This window comes from Pteronotus mesoamericanus, unplaced genomic scaffold, assembly GCF_021234165.1.
Source record: "Pteronotus mesoamericanus isolate MK-2021 breed Mesoamerican mustached bat unplaced genomic scaffold, CSHL_Meso_final contig_56, whole genome shotgun sequence".
Classification (NCBI taxonomy): domain Eukaryota; kingdom Metazoa; phylum Chordata; class Mammalia; order Chiroptera; family Mormoopidae; genus Pteronotus; species Pteronotus mesoamericanus.
The window spans coordinates 10902038-10927489 of NW_026555201.1; the positions used below are offsets into that span (position 1 = coordinate 10902038).

At 37.1% G+C, this 25452-nt stretch overlaps 1 protein-coding gene across 3 annotated transcripts in view; it reads left to right on the forward strand.

The window, feature by feature from the left end:
• Positions 1-25452, forward strand: part of FRS2 (fibroblast growth factor receptor substrate 2) — a 110148-nt gene that overhangs the window by 23039 nt on the left and 61657 nt on the right. Inside the window, exon 2 of one of the 3 annotated variants that reach the window (XM_054580091.1) lies at positions 20001-20061. The exons of 1 other annotated variant lie outside the window; for it this stretch is intronic. The gene's annotated coding sequence lies outside the window, so the exon portion shown is untranslated. Of the gene's footprint in view, positions 1-19976; positions 20062-25452 lie in introns of those variants that run through there. One more of the 3 variants, XM_054580092.1, reaches the window with a different exon arrangement.

Consider the following 25452-nt stretch of genomic DNA (forward strand, 5'->3'; position numbering starts at 1 on the left):
ACTTTGTGCATACTTCTGCCGTGGGTTGAATGCATCTCTTTTCCTTTAATTTAGCTTAAAACTAGTAATGGAATTCCTGAGGTTTTGAGAGGAATAGTGTTGGCAAGTTCAGTTTTGAAACTAAAGGCAAATTAAGATACCAAGCAAAACAGACTATTACTTTAGAAAGGGATCTTAAAACTCTGCTGACATTTGCAAACTTAGTGTCATATTTATACAAGCTTTAGCTAGCAACTACTATTTTTCTAAAATTGTTGGTTTAAAAATAATTGTTATATTTGTGCATTTAAAAAGTTGCTTCTAACACACTTTGGGTATGCTTGAGCTCAGCCTTTCAGCAAGATATTCAGACATTTGGGCATCAGCCCTTTTGGTCTTATTCTGTCTCAGGCCATTTAACATAATTAAGATGGATTGTGGATGTCAGGAATTTGATAAGCTTCCATTAAAATCTAATGTGGTTTAAAAAATTGCTTAAAATGGCCTTTCAACCTATTAAAATATGCTGTCATCATCTGAATTATGAAATTTAGCTGAGTATTGCTAAAATGACAAATGATAGCACTTGTCATTTTTATGTTTGTTCTTTAAGTGTACTGTTTCATTGCCTTTGTAAGATATTAGCTGCATGTACTCTGAAAGATTATACTAATTAACAATAGGCCTCCTCTGATTAAATCTGCTTAATTCTAACTTTTGTATGCATCTCATTGAGATTCATTTGTGACCTCAGCTATTTATGTGAGTTTTACCCATCAATCCATGAATATTTTTTTTTGAGTGTCTCCTCCTGTTAAGTTTGAGTATTTTGTTTTGTTGCTACGCATCTCTTACTATTCTAAAATCTCTCCAGAACAAACACTGCTTTCATACATTCTTTGATACTTCTCCACAATGCAATGCAATGAATACTTTGTTGTTGTGAGTAGATATTGAGAGCTTATTTGCCCATTTAAAAGATACTTGCCCAATACTTACTTTTGTTGTAGAGGCTGAGGATTCAAAGTCGTATAAGGTAAGGACTCTGCCTTCAAGTTGCTTAGACTTTAATAGGAGATTCAGACAATAAATAAATTATAGTGCCATGTGTGATTTATATTTTGAAATGATCTTTGGAAAAGCCAGAGCTCTCTACCCCTGATTGAGAATTTTGTACTTACTTTAAAGAATGGGAACTAACATCTATATAGAGTGTCTAACGGCTTCTGTATTAATTCAGCCTCCTAAATCCTGCAACATAAGCATGTTATCCATTTTATACAAGAGGAAACTACCTTCTAGAGTTTATATGATTTGCTGAAGGTTCTTAGCTAACAAGTTAGAGAGCTGGGATTCTTTCTCACTTAGAGTTCTTTTATTACCAGGGTTTCTTTACTTTTAGCATTAGTGATGTTTTAGGCCAGGTAATTGTCGTGGGATGCTGTCCTATGCACTCTAGGATGTTTAGCAGTATCCATGGCTCTACTCTGGGCCAGGAGGACTGAGGTTAAACAGGGAGGTACCTAGGGCACAAAATTTAAGAAGTCACTCACTCTTCGGGTCTTTAAGGGCAGACCCTGAACTTAATCCTCATAGTATCTGAGACAAAGTTCTCCCATACCAGCCTGTTGCTTCTAGGTTTTGATTCTGTAAATACTGTAGGCATTTGGATGTTCCTTGAGCTGAGGAGCATTAATGAGCAGGAACTTTTTGTGTTCTTTGTCTTTGTCATCCAAGAACACATACTCTTGGGTAAAAGTGACTAAAAAGAAACGGCATTTATAAGTGCTAAGAAAATATCTTCTAAATATTACAGAACTAAGGACCTTTAGGTGATATGTTATAGGACAAAAATAGCAATTGCCTCAGACTAATTAGAACTTAGAGCAAAAATTGTATATTGAATATACTCAGCTTAGTTTATTTTGTGCCTGGTGGCCTGTCACTTACCTGCTAATATTAACTTTATACCCTTAGAAATCACATTAAATATTTTCCCGTGTCCCTGTCTCAATACAAGTATGTACTTGTATGGATAGATACGTTAATTCCTTTCAATTAGCTAGACTGTAGCTTGACACAATCTAGGTTCTTTATGTAGTTCTCTAGAATGGAGTCTTTAAAAAATGGTGTAATAAAAACCTAAATTTTAGAAGTATTAACAAACAATGCCCAACAGCATTCTTTATAGAATGCCAGATTTTTGAATCTTAAGTAGTTTTGGCTTATATTTAACTTTCTGATAAAACACTAATATTTGACTCATGATAATACTATTTAAAAATTTTTTTATACTCGTTGAACTGTAGCTAGATTAAAGAGGTTCCTGAAAAGCTGTGAAAGTCGGCAACTCTTCTTACTCTAGACAATAGAGAGCCATTAAAGACTGTCAAATAGAAGAATAATTTAGTAAAGGTAACTTTTCAGAAATATCATTCTGGCAACTCTATATATAAGGTATATAGAATATATTAGGCAACAACTTTCACGAAGGTCAGTTTATAGGCCAGGCAGGAAGACATAATGAGAGTCTGAAGTTAGGATGCTTGTCCCATCTTACATCCTCCCATTCCCTCCCCACACCCCCATTTTTGGAGAAAGAATCCACGGTGCTACATATCTCTTTTCATAGATTATGAAGTTTTTAAAGAAATGGCTTTCTCAAACGAGACAGTTTTATTCATATGCAGCAGGAACACAGCAGGTGTTTGTGGAATGAATGAATTAGTAACTGCTAGAATACTATAGAAACAAATAAAACGGGGAATAGAGAGGGACGAGTCAAAAATAATGCCTGGGTTTTCAGAGTGTTTGAGTGGTGGTAAAGGAGAACCCGGCTATAGCTTTTGATGGTGAGAATGGAAGTGGTGGAGGTGGTGGGGTCTACAGAAGAGAATGGGTTTCATTCGCAGGTATTGAATTACATGTGCTGGTCCTGTATTGAAAGCTGGAGCTTAGGTGAGAATTGGGGTTTATCACAAACGTGAGAAAATGTGGAGAAAGAACTGAGTTTAAAGCTAGCCACAGTTTGGGTCAGAGCAGTGTTTCTGTCACATCTCTTTTCAAGGACCACTCCAAAATGCAGACCTTTTCTTTAAATGACTCTTTTACTTAAATACATTTATTTTATAGAGACACTTTATATTGGTACTATAAATTGTAAACTAATATCACTTGCTTTCAGTAGTTGGCAAGGAAAATTAAAGTGATGACAACAATAATAGTATTGAATTTTAGCTAGATACTGTTGCCTGCTAACTCCTCTGAGCTTGAGTCTACTCAGTTTAAATAAAAAACCAGAATGAAATGAAAAACAAAGTTTGAGGGCTTGACATGCTAATTTTCTTAGGACGCTATTCATTATTGTATATGTGCCATCTAAAGTGGATATACATCCCATGCTTTGGGAAACACTTGGGTGTGGTCGAGGAAGAGGAACCTTCTGTGAAACGAGAGGCAAGCTAGCGATCAGACCAGTGAAAACCAGGAGAGAGTGATGAGGTCCTAGAAGTATGGATGTAGGAGTTTCAAAAAGGTATGTGTTGTGCTTTAAAAATTCAGGGAAAGGTTTGTGATAACTTACTTGCATGTCAATATGTGATACTGTCTATTAATACATGCCAGGAAGTGTCTGAATTCTGGTGATTCTCATGTATTTGGATTTATCCAGTTCACATTGATCATCATATAAGAATTGATAAAATGCTTTCTTGCTGTGTTTGCAAGTTTTATCTGGAACGGGTAAATGAAGTGTGGAGAAGGCACGTGGCAGTGATGAGGAAAGTGCATTCTTGGTTTTCAAGTAACTATTAGAACATCCTTGTGGTCATGTTCTTATTTTTATTATTGAGACTTAGTTTCAATAAATAAAATAAATTAGTGTCAAATAAAATAAATTAGTTTATTTAAAGAGGAAGCATCCCCCTACCCCTTTTTAATCTTAACTTTGAGGAAATTTGGTTGTATATCTTTATAGGGATAATATTTTGGGTATAGTTTTTTTTTTAAAGATTTTATTTATTTATTTTTAGAGAGATGGGAAGGGAGGGAGAAAAAGAGGGAGAGAAACATCAGTGTGTGAGAAATACATCAACCGGTTGCCTCTCATACGCCCTCAACCAGGGACCTGGCCCACAACCCAGGCATGTGCCCTGACTGGGAATCGAACTGGTGATCCTTTGGTTTGCAGGCCGGTGCTCAGTCCACTGAGCCACACCAGCCAGGGGTTGAGGAATAGCTTTGTAGAGTTTTTGTCATTGAGTCATATGCCAGGGTATGGACCAACACTGGTCACATACGTGAAGTTTTTTTTTTACTTTTGGTGGGTGGATTGGTGGGGGGGATGAGTGTATTAATAGATTACTTGTATTTTGGTTATCCTTAAAATGAAAATTTGATGCTGGCTGGGTACTCAGTGGCTTAGAGTGTCATCTCGTTAAGCCAAGGTTCCAGGCACATACAACAATCAACCAGTGAATGGATAAATATGTGGAACAACAAATCAGTGTCTGTCTCTCTGTCTGTCTTTCTGCCTCCCTCCCTCCATCCCTCCTTTCCTTTCTCTCTCTAAAAATCAATAAATAAAAAAAGAAAAGAAAATTTGTCCCTGACCTCTGAACATATTTTAGAAGTTCTTAGAATTTATGGTGATAAAATAATTCTAATTTTTTTGTGAATCACCCATAATAGTACTTTGTTGTTCTTTGCATTATAAAATTCATTTTAAAGAATATCTAAGAATATACTTTTTTGATACCTTATTTTCAAGCTGAAATAGGTGGTTGGCCCCAATTTAAGATTAAACTTTTTCAATTAAAAACACTTCTTTAGAAATGCAGTACTAAAAAAAAAAAAATCACTAAATTGTTACATACCATCATTCAGCCATAACCCCCTCCCCCCATTTAATGAATGAGACAAAATATAAATAAATGAAATACACAGTGGTGGTTGCCAGGCCACAAAACCCTGTAATGTACCTGTAGCACAGTACTGTACTGCATCACCTAACCACCATACACAACAGTGATTCTGTGGAGCAAAAAGACATACATGACTCCGAAGCAATGAACCAACAAATCATTTTTGGAATGTACCATGTTTAAGTTGGGAACTGCTGTAGAAGTAATTGATTTGGGCAGAAAAGAGATGTGTTAAAAGAGACTTGAGTATCTCTTCATTATCTGCTCTTGAAAGTGCCTTAATGTTTTAGGAGTCTCTTTCTGTGGGAACATTTCTCTGCCTTTACGATGGTGGGAAAATGAGATTCGCTGTGTAGTTAACCTTGGAAAACTAATTCCATAAAATGAAGGAAATACATAATATGAATTAATCTGTTTAATGATAAGGTTTAAGGATGAATTAGTACTGAATATATTTTCATACTACAGAAACATTCAGATTGGTTATATCAGTGAACGTTGTGTCCCATAAGTTTTAATCTATGTTTTAAAATATACAGGTGGTCTTAGTTAAATCTAAACAAGAATGCCACTTAAAAGACTTCTAGTGGAGCATAAAAGTTCTATTAGACATGGAGCTCTGTTTCTGCCAATAACTCGACATTTTGAGGACAGATAGCATCCCATTTCCAATTTGAGATTGGGTACAAAAATATCCTAGGGCTGAGAATAGGCGTAGTAAATTGCACCAACAAAAACCTTTTGTGTTTTTATGGTAGAGGAAAAGTCTTCACTGAGTGTTCGTGGAAAAAATGATACAAACTCCTTATGCTTTAGCACAGTAGATGGGACTTCATTTTATTATGGTTACTCTGTATGATTAATTTTTGATGCAAATTCCAAAAATGTTTCTGCACATGAGTTCTTTGACGTTTTTTCTGTTATTTTCATCTTTGGTTAATTAAGAGTCTCACTCTCCCTTCTCTGCCAGAAGTGTTTCATTAATTTTTCTTCTCTTATTTTTATTTTTGTATTTTTTTAATTAATGGTTTTGTTCTACTTTAAGCTTAAATCTTTTTCCTAGTGGTTTTAAAAATTATGGGACAGTAAAGTCTTCAGATGTCTTTTATTTTCACTCTAACACTGTTTGAGTTGGCTTTTAATCCATGCTTATTTTGCCTAAATTTCTCTTCAAGGGGAAGAATCACTTTTAGCATTAACACTGCTGGGAATTGTTTCAAAGTTTAGTTTATTGTCTTAATGTTAATAAGATTTCCAGAAGTCTCATTTTGGTCCTATATCCCCAAAGAGTAGATTTGGTTTTGTTGTTTTAATTGGGTTCTATATCATTTTGTTTGATCCTGGATCTTTCAAAGAGTTATAATTAACTCTTTTCTAACTTATTCAGTATTTTAGAATGCTGATAAATAGGGAAAGTACTGATACGTATTTTTGAAAGATTTTATTTATTTACTTTTAGAGAGAAGGGAAGGGTGGGAGAAGGAGAAGGAGAGAAACATCAATGTGTGAGAGAGATATCTATGGGTTGCCTCTCACATACCCGCAACTGGGAACCTGGCCTGCAACCCAGGTATGTGCCCTGACTGGGAATCGAACTGGTGACCTTTCGGTTTACAGGCTGGCACTCAATCCACTGAACCACTCCAGCCAGGACTGATGTGTAATGTGTATTCTTTAGGTAAAGTAATTTTAGTAAGATATTAATACTATTAATAACTTAAATATATTCAAGGAGACTTTAATAAATGCTAATACCTTTATTCAACTATTAGATAAAATTTTGTGGTGTCAGGAAGGAAAATAATTAGGTGATATGATTTTTGGTGAGCTGTAGAAATGTATATAGCATATTTTATGGTTATCAGTAAAATGCAGCTAAAGCTAAATGATATCTAAACTGTCCATTGGGGCATATTTTGTTGGTTGAAATATTTAACTAGTCTGATACATGATCACTGAAACAGACTAATAATTTAATATATAATAGTGCATGTTGTGTGTGTGCATGGGAGTACATGAGCCGGTACATTTTTAGAGAATAAAAAATAATAAATTCCTGAATGGTTAATGAAGTACTTTAGTGAGTATTATTATTCATCATTGATTTTTAAAATGTGATTGATAAAGCCCTGATTCCAGTTCCTGGTTTGCTTTTGATACCCACTATAATTATTTCCTTGTTGATAGGCTCAGGTAATATAATGTTAAATGTTAATCTGAGACATAATCAGAAAGATATATGCTAAAAATCAACGTAACACATTTGAAGAAGGTAAGTAGAAATAAAGATCCATGCAGCACTACTACATGGCTGCGTAGTGGAGTAGTTAAGAGCATGGTTGAACTTCCAGTCAAGATGGAGGCATAGGTAGCCAAACTTGCCTCCTTGCACAACCATAAAAAGGATCACAACTAACCTCAAAACAAAAAACACCCAGAACTGCCAGAAAATCGAACTGTATGGAAGTCCAACAACCAAGGATTTAAAGAAGCCACATTCATGTAGATGGGTAGAAGGGGTGGAGACAGGGAGCCAGAGCAGAGAGAACGTGGTGTGCAGTAGAGTCAGCGGTGGTGGCGCATTCACCTGTGGATAAAATTGGGAGGGACAACTTGGGAGCAAGCAATCCCAGCCCCAGGCCAGACCGCACAGCCCAGGGTTCCAGTACTGGGAAAATACAGCCTCATAACTTCTGGCTGTAAAAACCAGTGGAGGTTTGTCTCAGTGGAAGAAACTGCCAGTCTCTTGGGAGAGTACATTTAAAGGGCCTGTGCAATCCTAGAACATAGGCAAACCACCTACTCTGGGAACCACTACCGGGGCAGCAGCTAGAGGGCTGCCAGTTGCATGGGAAGTGGATGAACTGACTGGAAACAGGGCGAGTGCCGAGCAAGCCTCCACCAGCCAGACAGTGGCATTGTCACCTCTCTAACCCCTCCCCTACATACAGAGGCAGAAAGCAGTGAAGCAGGTTGTCTCACCCTGGCGAATACTTAAGGCTCTGCACTATACAACTTAATAGGTATACCAAGACAGGGAGTCAAAGCAGCTCTACCTAATACACAGAAACAAACACAGGGAGGCTGCCAAATGAAGGAGACAAAGATATAATGGCCCAAATGAAAGAATAGAACAAAATCCCAGAAAAAGAACCAAGTGAAACAGAGATAGCCACCCTATTAGATGGCAGAGTTCGAAACAGTAGTGATCAGGGTGCTCAGAGAACTCACTGAGTATGGCAAAAGCATAAGAGAAGAAATGAAGGCTACACTGAATGAAATAAAAATCCACAGGGAACCAGCAGTGAAGGGAAGGAAGCCAGGGTTCAGATCAGTGATTTGGAACATAAGGTAGACATAAACAATCAACCAGAACAGAATGAAGAAACAAGAATTAAAAAAAACGAGGAGAGAATGAGAAGACTCTGGGGCATCTTCAAATGTGCCAACATCCGAATCATAGGGGTGCCAGAATGAGAAGAGGGAGAGCAAGAAATTGAAAATTTATTTGAAAAAATAATGAAAGAAAACTTCCCTAATTTGGCAAAGGAAACAGACATACAAGTCCCAGAAGTACAGACCCAGGCAAATTGGACCCAAAGAAGACGACACCAAGGCATATCATAATTAAAATGCCAAAGGTTGGGGAGAAGCTTATAAGCAGCGAGAGAAAAGCACAGAGTTACCTGCAAAGGAGTTCCCGTAAGACTGTCAGCTGATTTTTCAAAAGAAACCTTGCAGGCAAGAAGGGGCTGGAAAGAAGTATTCAAAGGCATGAAAGACAAGGACATACATCCTGTGTCCTATCATTTAGAATGGAATGGCAGATAAAGTGCTTCCCAGACAAGGTAAAGCTAAAGGAATTCATTATTGCCAAGCCCTTATTATATCAAATAGTAAAGAGATTTATTTAAGAAAAAGGTCAAAACTATGAATGATAAAATGACAACAAACTCACAACTGAATCTAAAAACAAAACAACAAACTAAGCAAACAACCAACTTAGAATCATAGATATGGAGATCATTTGGAGGGTTATCAGTTGGGAGGGGGAAGGGTAAGAATGGGGGAAAAGGTGCAGGGATTAAAAGGCATAATTGGTAGCTACATGATAGACAAGGGGAGGTTAAGAATAGGATAGGAAATGGAGAAGCCAAAGAACTTACATGCATGACCCATGGACATGATCTCAGTGCGGGGGATCCCTGGAGGGAAGGAGAGTACTGGGTGGAAGGGGGCAAAGGGGGAAAACTTGGGAGAACTGCAGTTGCATAATCAATAAATTATATTAAAAAAAAGAGCATGAATAGTATCAAAGACTGTTAAGGTAAGGTAGTTTCCTAGATGTGCTTTTGGAGGCTGAACATGGCAAGTTGAAATGCTAGATGAAGGAGGTCACTCAACTAAGAAAGTGGCAGAGCTGGGATTGAGACTGCTCCTCCACTCCAGGTACATTGCTTTTTGTACTATGACTCAGGTGCTTTACGGGGCTGAAGGGTTGTCTTTGGCTCTTTGGTGCCTACATTCAAAACTCCCTGCTCCTCTCAGTCACACATAAACACATATAAAAATATTGGAAGGAAACTTAGTTACATCCTTCTGTATACTATGTACATGGGATCAGTTAATTCAGTATTGGATCTCTGTGGAAGGGGGATAGAGTGTTTGGCTACTGTTCAGGGGGGTTTCAAGTGGGGGTGTAATGCAAGAGCATGAGATTTATGCCTTTGGGTGTGGGAAAACAGAAGGAAGTGAGAGAGAACATGAAGGACCATTACTCCCAGGTGCTGGACCAATGAGTGTTTTTCAGTTTATGGTGAATGTGAATTTGGTTTGGTATGCACTAATAAACATAGATTCTGATTTGTAGATGTAGAAAAACTAATAAGGTATTATTAATATAGAGAAGGGAAAAATTGAGATGTTAAAAGTAATATTAGTTGTAATTCCTGAGAAAGCTTTTAAGTTTTTAACTAATAATAGGGCATAATTATGAGTGCAATTCATGAATGTGATTATTTTGTGTTTCATTTAGGTATATTAAAGTACGTATTTTTCTTTGCATTTCAATCCCTGTCTATGCAGTTGTTAGCATACAACCAAAGTAATTTAGATTATACATTGAAAAGTTTTATAAATGAATTTCTGTAACTCTGACTAGCTTTGAAATTTGCCTGAGCAGCATCCTCTCTCCTTCTGATCATCAGAATGGCCTGTTGACTAGATGATGCACTGGAATAGTAATGTCTCAGTTTGCTGGAAAAGGCCACATGGTCTGGTCATAAAAATTTTGTGGTTTAAATAAATGAGACCCATTTAGTTCTTATGTAATGCAGCATACTTTAAAATGGACATTTTTTAAATAGTAGCTATAGCATCCTAATGTTTTGGTTTTTATGGGAGATTGAGGTTGATAATAAGTGCAGTGTAAAATACTTAATGTGTAAAGAGGTGTGTAAAATAATGGATAGATTATAGGACTGGGAATCAGGAAATCTTAGCTGTCCTTAGGTAGTTTTGTAGCTAAACAAAACTTTTTTTGTCATTCTTTCATTATGGAAATGGGATTATAAAGCTTTTACTCTTTTTTTCTCCCTCAAATAGTGGAATGACGTTAATCAAAATAATGTGAACATTTATTGACACACAAGACATATGGTTGTTCATTTTTTTCCTTTTGTTTTTCATTTTTTGAAGTTGAGGGGAACTCTGTTTACTATATTTATTTTTTTCTTACCTCGGTCAATTCTCTTTCAGATTACTGTCACTTTTTGATTTTACATACATTCGCCCCCGAATTTCAGTATGAAAAAAATTTAAGAGTACAGCAAAATTTAGAGGAGGAGAGTAGCATTGATGATCTTTTTCTCTTATTTCTTAAAATACTTTTCTAATTTTTTGAGGCCCACCCAGTTCAATGCCTACTTCCTCTTTCAGCCCACTAATAACTTTCTCTGATCCAAATTTGTAATTATTCTTTATATTGTATAGTTTAGTACTCAGTCATTTCCCAGTTTTATATTGTTTATGGGTCGGTTTTTTTTTTCCCCATGTCTAACCTTGGCATCCCTACCACTACACTTTTTACCTCTTCTCCTTGCACTTCTAAATTCCATACTCCCTGAGTGCAGGACTTTTCTCCTATGCATTTCTTTCTCATGCTCCCTGACATATGGGCACTTAGTGATAAATAATTGAGGTTTTCTTTGGTAGCTGTATTCCTGACTCTGTTTCTCATTTCATTGTGTGGATGTTCAATATAAAATAACATATTGGATTTTAATGCTCTTAAGCCTTTGTAATAGTTGTTTAATTATTTGTAAATACGTTACATAGCTGATACATGAAATTGAATAACTATTTTGTAAATTAGCCCAGTCGGTTGGTACTGCTGAAAAAGCTAAGCCTCATAGTTTTGTTTTCTTGAGGAGAGAGAGAGAGAGACAGACAGACAGGCAGACAGGCAGACACTCATTGAGTTGTTGTTCTACTCATTATGCATTCATTCGTGGATTCTTGTATGTGCCCTGACCAGGCAGTGAACTGCAACCTTGGCATATCAGGACGGTGCTCTAAACAACTGCGCTACCCCACTAGGCCCTGTCTCATAGTTTTTATATGAAAAGAACATTAATTTTTAAAAAATTTCAATAGATTCTGATGTAGTTGCTCATGTTTTTTTAATCTTGTACTTAGAAGTTTGTTTGTTTTTTCCCTGGAATGAGGTTCTGGTTTTGACTGTAGAAGAAGTATGTTAGATTATATTTAGTTGGTGAATTTTGCCCACAAGAATGTGACTTTTAAAAAGTTTCAAGTTGCTATAGTTCTTGCAGATAAGATTGTTTCCTGTTTTCTTTTGTGCATTTAGTATTTTGCATTTTTTCCATGAAGTAGCCTTTCAGTTTGTCCATTTGTATAGTTTGACATTTTGACTGTAGTAAGTTCAACGCTGCCATCACTAGTGCTTACAAATGCTAGTCATTCAAAATGTCAAAATTTGGATTTTACCCAAGAGTTACAAGTAACATAAGCTTTTATATAAATACATCCAAATACATGTTCTTAGGAGGAAAGGCATACATAAAATACTGTGTTTATGGAGTGGTTTTAAACAGTTAGGCTTTAGAATTGCTACATGCCCAAAGTATTTCTCCTTTGAATTGCATAATATAGCAGTTCATGAATTGTGTTATAAGAAAAATAGTTGGGCCATGACCAGGTGGCAGTTCAGTTGGTTGAAGTGTCATCTTGTACTCCAAAAAGTTGTGGGTTCAGTTCCCGGTCAGGGCACATACCTAGGTTGCAGATTCTGTCCCCAGTTGGGGTGCAAGCAGTCTATTGATGTTTCTCACATTGACATCTATCTGTCTGTCTGTCTGCCTGTCTCCCCCACACCTGCATCCCCCGCTTTCTCTCTCTCTTAACTCAGTAAAAAACATATCCTTGGGCGAGGATTAAAAAAATAGTACTATTGACCTCAATACTACTGAAACTGCTAGTTGACAAAAATCAGTATAATAGTTTGGGAAAAATGATGTATACTTAATTTAGATAATTTTAGATCTTTTAAAAAAAAAGATTCATTTATTTTTAGAGAGAGGTGAAGTGGGAGAAAGAGGGAGAAAAATGTCTATGTGAGAGAGAAACATTGGTCGGTTGCCTCTTGCATGCCCCAGCTGGGGACCCTGCCCGGGTGGGTGGGGAGGTGGGTGGGGAATGGAAGCAGCGACCTTTTGGTCTGTAGGACGATGCCCAACCCACTGAGCCACACCAGTCAGGGCCAGTTTTAGATCTTTCTAATATCGTGACAAAATTTGCTTTACCTCTTTAAACTTTTGTTTACTTAAAAAATAAAATATTTGGCTCTCGCCGGTGTGACTGAGTTGGTTGGAGTGTTGTTCTGTACACTGAAGGGTTGTGGGTTCCATCCCTAGTGGGGAGCCTACAGAAGTGACCAGTCGATGTTTCTCACATTGATGTTTTTCTTTCTCTCTCTCTCTCACTCTTCCTCTCTTTCTCTCTCTAAAAGCAATGAAAAAATGTCCTTGGGTGAGAATTAAAAAAAGGAAAAAAAGTTTGTGCATACATAGAGTTAAAGTCAAATAATATTTCAAGGCTTATAAAAACATCAGTTAGCCATCTCTTCCTACCTCCAATTCCCAGTCTTTAGAGGGATTCAGGTTCAATTTTTTTTCTTAGCTCTTTGTTCTGATATGTATCTTTATTTTTTTAAGTCAGTTCTGCTTTTTGCTGGCTTATTCATTTTAGACAGAAGCTACTGACTTCCTTCTAAGAAAAGTGAGGCTTAGTAACCTTAATCTCTGTACCACCTGCAAATATTTACACATGATTCCTTTTCTCTCATCTTTTATAGGATAGCAGATTTGGGGGTAGATTCTTTATTTACTATTTAAATTATGGTTATGCAATTTTTTTGACAGCTGAGCCACAAAATTCACTATGATTGTATTTTTTTGTTGTTCAGCTCATTGTTCTCCTAATTATTTGAGTTTAAAATTTTGTGTACTTTATGCTGATGATTAATTGATTTGTACTTCTCTGACAAATCTAAAATGCTTTTCAATATTATTGGATACAGTCAGGTAATCCATTTTGTTCTTCCATGCCTTCTGGATCTTGTTTAGAATGCAGACTCTTACATAATTCTTCCTGTTTTTAGTAAGGCATTTTGTCTTCATTTCTTTTATTTGTGACTTGTGTTCCTAAATCAGGGTCTCTGGTCTACTCTCTTTGGAGGAACATCTCTAGACTTTTGTCAGAGTTGCCATAAGATTGGTTTTCAGAGTGAGGCTACTAAAACGAACTTTCAGCCAGCCCCCTAGTTTCCAGACCCTTCCTTTGTTTTTGTCTTCATCATGCTTCTAGTACCTGAACCTCTCCAGGACCGGTCAGCCAGCTGCTGCTGCTGCTGCTACTGCGATGCTGCTGCTTTTTTTTTTAAATTGCTGCAGTACGGTAATATGGTAAAATGTACATAACATAAAATTAACCATTGTAACCATTTTAAAGTGTACAATTCAGTGGCAATTAATAGATTCACACTGTTGTGTAACTACTACTCACTATCCCTCAGTCTCCAGAGCTTTCACATAGTCCCAAATTGAAACTTTATATCTATTAAACTATAACTGCCAATTCCCCCAAATCTTGGGCCACTTAACTGACTTATTCTGCTTTCTGTCAGTTTGCTTCTTCATCTCAGGTTTAGGTTTCACCTTTCTTGGTCTTATTAGGTTAGTTGTCACTTTTCTCCCTTTCTAACTTTCCAAATATTGTTCACTGCTATCACTTGCTGTTGTGTCTTTCCCCATCCTCTGTATCCTTATGGATTTTATGCTTTTAAAACAACTAACTTTTTAAGGTGAGGTATCAGGAGTCAAAGTTAGTTGTGCTTAACTGAAGGCCTGATTTCCCCCTACATTTCTTACCTTTTAAAAAAATTTTTTTAATTAGGAATTTAGAATCAGGTATGCCCAAATAAATAATGGCAATTGTATAGCTATTTTGGCTATAAAATTAAACTTGCTAGATGGGCACCTTTCCCCCCTGCCCCCCAGTGGTTCCCATTGTATTGGCAGGGAGTTGAATCCTGAGACCTATTTAAACCCTGCAGTCCCCTCCTCTCTTCCACTAGCAAATCTAAGATGGTGCCACTGTTTCCAGACATAGGTTCTGTGCTACAGCAGCAGTTTTTATAGCAGTGAGAACCTGGCCCTTCCATGGGAAGTGATTTGGGGGGATGGACTGTTACATAGAGATTTCTGTAAAAGTTTGTTACTCAAGGTACAATTGAAGCATTTCATCTTCTGCACAACTTCTCTGAGTGCCCTAGGCAGAGTTAATTACTCCTGTGCCATGACACCCATGAACGATCCTGTTTCATTCTGTTGCATTAGATCTCTCTATCTACACTGGATATGTACATTATATGATTGGTCTTGATCTTTCTTTCTTAGACATAATATTTCTGAACATTTGGAGAACATTCTGATAGTTTTTAGTCCATAATAGGTAAGAAATAATTATTTACTAAATGAATAATCCATATGGATTGATTGAATTTCCTGGGCCCTTCATTACCAATGTCCACTGAAAGCTGAGCCAGAAACTGTTAAATGCTTTTTGCTTGCTACTGGGAGTCAGTTCTTTGTAGTGAGTTGAGGTGTGGCCAGAATGTCTGGGTTCAAAAAACTAGCAAGTTTCTTAGCCTCTCTGTGCTTCAGTTTCTTTACCTATAAAAGAGATAATAGTAATAGCTATCATGCAATGTGAAGATTAAATGAGTACATCTGAAATATAAGATCAATGGCTGGTACATTGTTTTGTGGTGTATCCTTTTCATCTATATGTGGACATTGCCTTCTGTAATAGTGTTAGAAACAGATTATACTAGATGATGATTTTTGATAGAAAAATGTAAATAAAGTGACAGATCTAGCTATTATTAAAATATTTAACTTCTGGTCAAGATGGCGGCCTTAGTAAACACGGTCACCTCCACGCACAACTACATCAAAATTACAACTAAACTGTGGAACAATCATTATTCAGAACTGTCAGAAACTAAGCTGAACGGAAGTCGTACAACTACGGAATTAAATATGAAACCACATCAAGACCGGTACATGTGGCAGATAAAAATCGGGAGAGATATCTCAGGAGCAAGGCGTCCCAGGTCTACACCAGGCCCCACAGCACTGGGTTCAAGTGCCAGGGAGATAAGTCTCCATAACTTCTGAATATAAAAAACCAGTAGGGATTGAGGCTCTGGAAGACAGAAACTTCTGGAACCCCTGGCACTTAAGTTTCTCTTAAGAGGCCTGCCCACAAACTTACATGCACTCACTCCCTCTTAGCCCCAGTGCTGAGGCAGCAGATTGATAGGCATCAGAGACACATAGGGAAGAACTGAGTTGTTTGGCATCAGGGCAAGAGGGGGCGGGGGGCAGGCCGCGTTTTCCCAGACAGAAATGCTCGCAGGGGCCATTGTTTCTTTTCTAAGCCCTCCCCGCGCAGAGCCACAGAGTCAGCAGGTTGGCACCATATCTGAAACTCCATCAACATGCTTCACACTGTTTGCCCTGCCCTGGCGATTCCCTGAGGCCCTGCCCCACCCAGCTTTTGGACCTACCCAACCTGTTTCCAGTGGTTTTTCCATACAAATGGCTTGTCTTGGCCCATGCTTCAGATTTTACTAAATTCTCTTAAACAAGCAGCATGTGGCTTCAGCGAGCCCTGTACCACTCGCTAAGTTGCCCCAGGCCCAGCACTAGCAGCAGCTGGTGCACAGCGTGACCTCTCCTGGGCACCTTGAGGCCCAGCACGGGTAGCAGCCATCTGCACATCGCTTTGTAGGTTATGCTGTGTGATTCTGGACAGAACACAGGCAGTGGCTGACCTTGGATGTGCCAACAGCATTCAAGGCTCAACTTCAAGAGGAGGTTATACGTAGCCTACACAGTGGGTGCACCTTGAGGACTCAGCTTAGGTAATAGGAGAGGCTGTGCCATGAGATCCCAGAGGATACCTACTACATTAGGCCACTCTATCAAGCCAGAAAGATGTAGCAGCTCTACCTAATACATAGGAACAAACACATAGGACCACACTAAGTTCCTTGGCAGGCTCAAGGATCTTAGTGAGGTCCTCAACAGCTTAAAAAAGATCCAGTCAGAAATGAAGGATACACTAATGAAAATAAAGAACAATTTACAGGGAATCAACAGAAGAGTGGATAAAGCTGAGAATCACATCAGCAATTTGAAACGTAAGGAAATAAAAAACAACCAAACAGAAGAGCAAGAAGAAAAAAAATCCAAAAAAATGAGGATAATGTAAGGATCCTCTAGGGACAGCTTCAGGTGTACTACCATTTGCATCATGGGTGTGCTGGTAGGAGGAGAGATAGCAAGAAATTGAAAACCTGTTTGAAAAAATAATGACAGATAACTTCTCTAACTTGATTAGGATAATAGATAAGTCCAGGAGGTGCAGAAAGTCCCAAACAAGCTGAACCCAAAGAGGCCCACACCAAGACACATCATAATTAAAATGCCAAAGGCTAAAGGTAAAGAGAGAATCTTAAAAGCAGAAAGAAAAAGGCAGTTAGCTACCAAAAGAGAGCTCCTATAAGACTGTCAGTTGATTTCTCGAAAGACATTTTGTGGGCTAGAGGGATTTGGCAGGAAATATTCAAAGTGATGAAAAGCAAGGATCTACAACCAAGATTACTCTGTCCAGCAAAGCTGTCATTTAGAATGGAAGGACAGATAAAGAGCTTCCTAGACAAGAAGAAACTAAAGGAGTTTATCACCACCAAACCAGTATTATTTGAAATGTGAAAGGGTCTTCTTTAAGAAGGAGAAGTTGAAAAGTATGAACAATAAAATGACAATAAATACATATCTATCAACAAATGAATCTAAAAAACAAAATAAACAAGCAGAACAGAAACAGAATCATAGGTACAGAGAATGTTTTGATGGCTGTCAGAAGAGAGTAGGGTCAGGGGACTGGTGAAAAGGTGAAGGGATTGGATTAAGAAGTACAAATTGGCAGTTACAGAATAGTCATGGGGATTTAAAATACTCAGATACAGCATAGGGATTAGAGTAGCCAAGGAACATACGTGGATTACCCACGGACATGGACAACAGTGTGGCAGTTGCCTCAGGTAGTGGAGGTGGGGGCGAGGAGGGGAACAGAGGGAAAAATTGGGACAACTGTAACAAAATAAAATATAATTAAATATAAAATATAGCATAAGTAATAAAACATAATTAAAAAAATATTTAGTTCTTTGCCCTGACTGGTTGGCTCAGTTGGTTGGGCATTGTCCCACAAAGCCAACGGTTACTGGTTCAATTCCCAGTCAGGTCACATGCCTGGATTGCAGGTTAGGGTCCTGATCTGGGAGGGTATGAGAGGAAACCAGTGGATGCTTCCCTCCCTCTTTCTTATTCCCTTCCCCTCTCTCTGAAAATAAAGAAAATCTTTTAAGAAATAAATAAAATATTTAATTCTTTGAATTTTATATATGAACATGTTCTTAAATGAGCTCCATGGGCAATAACAGATTATGGCATTTAGACAGTAACTTAAACTGGGAGAAATAATGTCTTCAGTTTGCTGTATACCTACTAAAATACTATATTCTTTAAATAAAAGATATCCATACTCGTAAACATAGGGAACTATATTGAATGGCAGTGTCAGTATTTATGCTGTTCTTTCCTAAAAAGAGTTTTATGCAGCCCATTAATGAACTCGATATTTAGCATGATTGTTGTCTTCTAACTGGGGAGAATTTCATTCTATTTAATTCTCCCTTCAGACCCTATGCTGAGGGAAGAGAAACCTTCATTCATTCAGCAGTTATTGACCACTTGCTCATATGCCTTGGTGTTATGGATACAAGGGTGAATAAGGCATGGTTGTTCCTTTCAAGGAACCATCATCCCTTCATCGTTTCAGTAATATTAAAATCAGATGTTCTGGCAGAATGTATTCACAACTCTTTGACCCAGAATTCCATTTATAATACTTTATAAAGGGAATAAAAATGTGCGCAGAGATTTATATGTACAAGGTGTTCATTAAAATATTAATTATAAAAGCAATAAAAAGAAGTGAATTTTAGTACATTCATTATATTTTCTAGACTTTCAATTAGAAACAAGTTATTACTTAAAGAATTAAAATTTTATTTTTAAAGATCTGTTCTGGTGGATTTACATTGGTGGATGGATAGAGGGTAGGTCAGTTGCTGAGTTCTGTAAAAGGAGTGGTAAAGTGCTTGTGTCCTTGTTGGAGCCCCAGTTCTACCACTTACTCTCTCAAATTCTGTAAACCTCAGTTTTTTTCTATGTATAAAATGGGCATAATAAGTAGTTACAAAGTTTATTGTTAGGATTAAATGAAAGAGTATATGTAACCTAGAAATATAAAATAAGAAATAGCTCAGTAAATATTTGAGGTTCTTCTGTTATTGTTTTTCTGTATACCTATTCGCCACTTAATTTTTCTCCATACCCTTCCTCTAGTCAGTCCAAACCAGGAATGGCAATGTTTTTGTTTGGTCTGACAACTCCATTGCTTTGTAATAGTATTCTAGATGTTTCTGATGCCTGTGTCAAGCTCCATAAAGCTGTCTGTCCCATGTCATCTGTGCTGGCCAGTTTTGAAGGAGGGAAATAATCCTTGTGCCTTGGAGTTGTTGTGCTTGCTGTAAACCTTATTTTGCCTCTTTATATACATATTCTCTCCCTGTTCTCCTTTGGGTTTTACGTACTTTTTGTTCTTGTACCTTATTTTGATAGGAGTCATTAGCTCTTCTATTTTTTATTTTTTTATTTTTTTAATGTTTTGGCTGTTACTGTTGTTTCCTAGCATAAATTACTCTTCATAATAAAGTAGTAATCCAGAGCTAGCCTTAGGTCCTTTAGCACTGCTGCTTATAGGCTTCTTATAAAATGCAAATATAGCTAATTTGTAAGGCTGACTTGACCGTGCTTCATTTAAAGAAGATTAGATTTTGTGTGAACTTTTTCTTCTTCTCCCCTGAGTAGGAAGCTCCTATGTTTAGTATAAGGTAACCAAATGCAAAGGAACTTTTCCGTAAGGGATTAAATCCTTTCAGGGCAGATAGATTGTGACCAGAAATTTTTTTGTTGTTGCTGTTGTTAAATGGCATACATTTAAATTCATGGTTTTTAGGTATAAGTTCTGTTCTAAGGACATGCAGTAAATAACAACCAATAAATTATAATTGGTGATTAATGAAATAGCCGATAGCGTAGAAGCAAAAATGATTTTATTTTTAAACACATTTTGGGAATTACATAGAAATGAACTTATGAACACCTTAAAAAGTTTTACATTTTTTTGATGATTCTATCTACATTGAAAAGTCCACAGTATTTATAAATCAACATAAATCAGATTTTTATTTATATTAAAGAGTATTAACAGTTGGATTTTGAAATCATTTGCCTTGAGTTTACAATTTTTTTTGTTAGTTAAATGCAGGAATCAATATCATATGGTGTTCAATTAACTTTATTTTGACTTAATTTGAAGGATGAGCTGAAGATGTTTTAATGACATCACCCAGCTAGAAGTCAGAAGATAGGCTCTTTGGGTAAGTTGATAACTCTCAAGGCCTGAACTACTTCTATCTTACAGCATAGCTCTAACGCATGATTTCAGGAACCCAAAAATTCTACAGATGTTTTCCCTACACAGTCTCTACCAACATTCAGGGATTTACTCTATTTTTAATGTTAGGTGGATATTAGATATCAGTATACATTTCCAGTGCTTGATTTTTTTTTCTCTCAATTGTAATCTGAAAAAACTATCACTTTTTTTTTTTTAAAAAAAGCTATGTTTGGTTGATTTAGATTGTTCCTTATTCATTACAACATAGTCTCAACTCTAAATGGTGACTTGCTTCTGAGATTTACAAAAAAACATTTAATCCCCAGTTTCACTCTCTCCATACCGTCACATTTATATTGCTAAATTACTATAAATTAATAAATAAAATTTATTTGAGCTTTAACATTCTAGACAGTGGAGAAAAGCAATACTGAACTATAAAATAGCTTTGCAGAGAAATCTAGCAGAGGAAGAGGAGTGTGATTTACATATCGAAAAATCAGCCTGTGGTAATGAGGCAGTGAGTTGCTATGTACTGTTTTAATAGAAAATTGAATAGTTTTGTTAATATGGATTCTTTACTGAGTTATTTGTTAAAAGAGGAATATTTAAGGCCTTTTGTTAATAATTAAAATTTTTTTACCTTAAAATGACCCTCAAGAGACAGAGGGAATTTCTTGGTTATAGAAAAGCTCAAGTGAAAAGCTTCTGCTGGGAAGAAAGCTGTAGAGGGTAGTTATAGGCATGTTGGAATAATTTCTGTTACATCAGTGGTAGTTTCTCCACGGATATAGGTATTTTCCTGTGTTTTCTCTTTTACTCTGTTTCTTTGAAATAAATTTAAAATTGATTAGACATTTCTCATATTCTAAATTAGGAAGATGATTCAAAATTTTTAAAAACAACTTTTCTAAGACTTTACAGGATAAATCCATAGGTGGAATGTGAACAAGACTTTCGTGTTTCTTTGTAAAGATTAAAAATAATCTTTTTCCCTGTGGCAATGGAGCAGGTGAGAATAAAAGTTACCCCTCCCTGATGTGTCAGTCAGAATTCTTGGTGGCAGTAAAAACCAATTCAAACATATCATGTATTTTAAAAAGATATTGGGTAGAGCTTAGTGGTTCATCAAACTGTTGCAAGGGTTAGAGAACCAGATTTAAGACTAAGCAGCCAGAAACAATGCCTTAAATCACATTGCACAATGATTCCCATGAGGATGCCAGCACCATCTAGAGACAGACAGACGCCACAGCCTGCCCCAGTGACACTAGCTCTGGATGACTCTGAAGGCTGTCACCTCTGCCCTGGACTTGACCTGGCTGCAGTTATTCCACCAGTAGTGAGAGAGAGAGTTCCCTCTGGTTTCTGCTTTTCCCACTCGCTAGTTTCCCATGTCCGGTCTGGGCTGGGCACATGTGTTTGGCAAAGCCCATGTATAGGATGTGTGGAAAAGTGTTTGACCTTTTGAAATCATAAGATGAGGGGAAATTCTTAAATTTAAGATGTAGGGTACTATTTGCCCTTCTGCAGTCGTAAAGTGGAGAGTTTCCCAAACCTAAGAAGGGTAAGTTCAGATGCTAGACAGAATGAAAGTTGTTCACTGCACCTGATGTTTTAGATATATGTGTTGGACCTTCACTGTGTGCTAGGAATTATGCTAAGTGTCTCACAAGCATTATGACACATTGTCCCTACAGCATTAGACATAAGCTAATAGGCCAAGAGAGAGTAAGTAGCCTACCCCGGTTCACAGTTAGTCATTGCAGAGCTGGGGCACAAACTCAGAGCAATGATTCCAAAGACTCTGCACATAACCTCTGTATTAAACTGTATTAATTTTTTCCCCTAACATATTTAGCTCAGAATCTTGTAAATAAATCTGTTAGGTTGACTCTACGAAGCTTATTAAAATCTTATGTATTTAAACATCTTAAATGAAGTTGAAAGTTTGTGGCTTTAATTTTATCTATCTTTAATTAATTGAATAATTTCTGATTCTTTTTCTCATTTTGTGACTTACTGTAATTCACTTGGCCACACTACAGTTTGATAAAATTCTGTCTCAGTATCAGTGTTTAGAAGCCAGTTATTGAGTGTAAGAGAGGTCAACAAGAAGGAGAGGGCCATAGAGAGACCACGGCCAAGGTGGGGAGGTAGAGATATCACGCGTGAGCACAGACAAGGGGGAGGGAGAGACAGGGCAGACAAATGTATTTTGAAGTAGTGAGAGCACATCATACAAAGTGCTACTCTTTTTATCCTTTGTTATTTGTAATTGTTGAAAAACAATGAAACTGCCCCTCTGCTTTAGGAAAGTTTTAAAAGTTAGAATTAATACTATCTCTAGAGTACACAGTAAGTTTTAAGTCTCTGTATCAGTTTATATTTTAAATTGACCTAGGTACTTCTGTTTGAAGTATTTTTAAAAAAGTGATATATAGGAATAATAAATGGAAGCTGTTCTTTAACTTGGGACAAATACCACTTGGTTTTGGAGGAAATATCATCAAGATAAACTCACATAGTTACTGTGATGTCAGCCACATTAGAGTATTTCTTCATAAATTTCTTGTTAATTCCTCCTTAGTACAAGTCTATCTGCACTGCTGATTTTTCTATGCTACCAGAACAGCATTTTATGATGTTATTTTATTCACTTGTGCTTTTTGGACTAATTGGGCAGCTATAATGTTTGTTCAAGTAAGTAGATCAAGTACCCTTCCACACACATATTCTTGTAGACTGTCTAAATGTGGGTTGAGTTCTAGAGAAATACTTGATCTAGAGTAAATATCTATGAAATTAAAATTGATTTTTGTCCTTTTAATTATTACATTTTTAATACTGAATATACTATACTTTTTGTCCTTACCTCCCTACCCGACCTTCTCCCCTTTCCCCCTCCCAGCTGATAACCCTCCAGATGATCTCCATATCTATAATCTTGTTTCTGTTCTGCTTGTTTGCTTACTTTGTTTTTTATATTTAATTGTTGATAGTTGTGAATTTATTGCCATTTTATTGTTCATATTTTTTATTTTATTCTTAAAGAAGACCCTGTAAAAAATTCAAATAATACTGGTTTGGTGATGATGAGCTCCTTTAGCTTTTTCTTGTCTGGGAAATCTCTTTATCTGTCCTTTAATTCTAAATGATAACTTTCCTGAGTAATCTTGATTGTAGGTCTTTTCTTTTTATGACTTTGAATATTTCTTGCCAACTCCTTTTTAGCCTGCAAAAGTTTCTTTTGAGAAATCAGCTGACAGTCTTATGGGAACTCCCCTGTGGGTAACCATCTGCTTTTCTTTCAATGCTTTTAAGATTTCTTCTTTAACTTTAACCTTTAGCATTTTAATTATGATGTCTTGGTATGGGTCTATGTTGTTTGGGACTCTGTGCTTCCTGGACTTGTATGTCTGTTTCCTTCACCAAATTAGGGAAGTTTTCTTTCATAAATTTTTCAAATAATTTTTCAGTTTCTTGCTTTTTCTCTTTTTCTTCTGGCAACCCTATGATTTGGGTATTGGAATGTTGGAAGATGCCCCAAAGGCTCCTTACCCTATTCTCAGTTTTTTTTTTCTTTTTGCTCTTCTGATTGAATGGTTTTTTCTTCCTTATGTTCCAAATCGTTGATTTGATTTTCGGCTTCATCCCCTTCACTCTTTGGTTCTCTATAGATTTTTCTTTTTTTCTCTTAATGTAACCTTCATTTCTGCCTAGGTCTTTTTTATGCTGTTGAAGTACCCAATGAGATCTGGAGCAGCCTAATAATCAGTGTTTTGAACTCTGCATCTGATAGATTGCTTATCTCCATTTCATTTAGTTCTTCTTCTGAAGTTTTGTTCTGTTTTTTCATTGGGGCCATACTTCTTCATCTCCTCATTTTGGCAGCTTTCCTGTGTTTGTTTCTATGTATTAGGTAGAGCTGTTTCCATTCCTTGTTTTAGTAGCATGGCTTATAGTTGTAGAAAAGCACACCTGTAAGTTGTATGGGGCAGAGCCTTAGGTAATCGCCAGGGTGGGGCAACCCATGTCACTGCTCTGTGGCTCTGTGTGGGGGAGGGCTCTGCGTGCTGCCTGGCCTCTGGCACTCGCCCTGCTGCCAGTTATTTCACTTTCTTCTCGTATGCCACCTGTGCCCTTCCAGCTGTTGCTCTCGTGCTGAATCCCAGAGGGAGTGGGTCTGTGTAAGTCTTAAATCTGTTTTGGGCCCTTTAAGTCTTGCAGTTTCTTCACCACCCAGTCTCCACTAGTTTTTACAGCCAGAAGTTATAGGGACTTACTTCCTGGCGCTGGAACCCTGGGCTGCGTGGTCTGGTCTGGGGCTGGGATTCCTCACTCCTCAGGTATCTGATTTTTATCCACCACATGTGGATGTGGAACCATCAGTTCTGTGTCTTTGCACTTCTTTGCCTCTCCGTGCCTCTCCACCTCTCTGCACTTCTCTGCACTTCTCCATGCTTCTCCACCTCTCCACCCCTCCTGCCCATCTGGATCAATGTGACTTTTTTAAATCCTTGGTTGTCGGACTTCCATACAGTTTGATTTTCTGACAATTCTGGGGGTTGTTTTTATTTAGTTGTGATTCTTTTTGTGGTTGAATGAGGAGGTGAAGCATATCTACCTATGCCTCTATCTTGACCAGAAGTCTCTCTTTATCATTCTTAACCATCAGTGCAATGAGTTAAGATTCTGAGGGAGATTTTTTTGATAAGGGTTAGTTTATACTGAAAATTCCTAGGAAACAATCAAGTACAGGTTTCTCCAGTATCTGAAAGCAGTGTTCCTATAAAACCTTTGTAGCTGAACCCTGGCCAGGTAGCTCAGTTGGTTAGAGCATTGTCCTAATATTTCAAGGTTGTGGGTTTGATCCCCAGTAAGGGCATATACAGGAATCAACTAATAAATGCATAAATAAGTGGAACAACAAATTGATGTTTTTCTCCCTTCCTTTCTCTCTAAAATCAACTAAAAACAAAAACAAAAACCATCATAATCTGAAAAGGAGTGAAGCAAAGAAGTAATTACCATTAATTTATATGAAAAAATTTTGAGCACTCTCTGACCCCCAAAATACCCTACCAAATCATACCAAACAATGCATAGAACTAAAGTAATACCAACATATAGTAAAAGCAGGAATGATATAAATACACCCATGCTTTGTACACCCATCAATACTCTCAGCCAAGAGACTTTCCATTTTATCCACTGCTGAATGCTGACTAAAAGAGACCACTTTGCTACTAGCAGAACCAATAGTAACTTCAGCAGCTTTCAAGATTATTTCTGAGTATAATTAATAGGAATGGTGGATGCAGGCAAGGAGCTTGGTGGTGCCACTCTGGCTGTTTGGGGTACACACTGT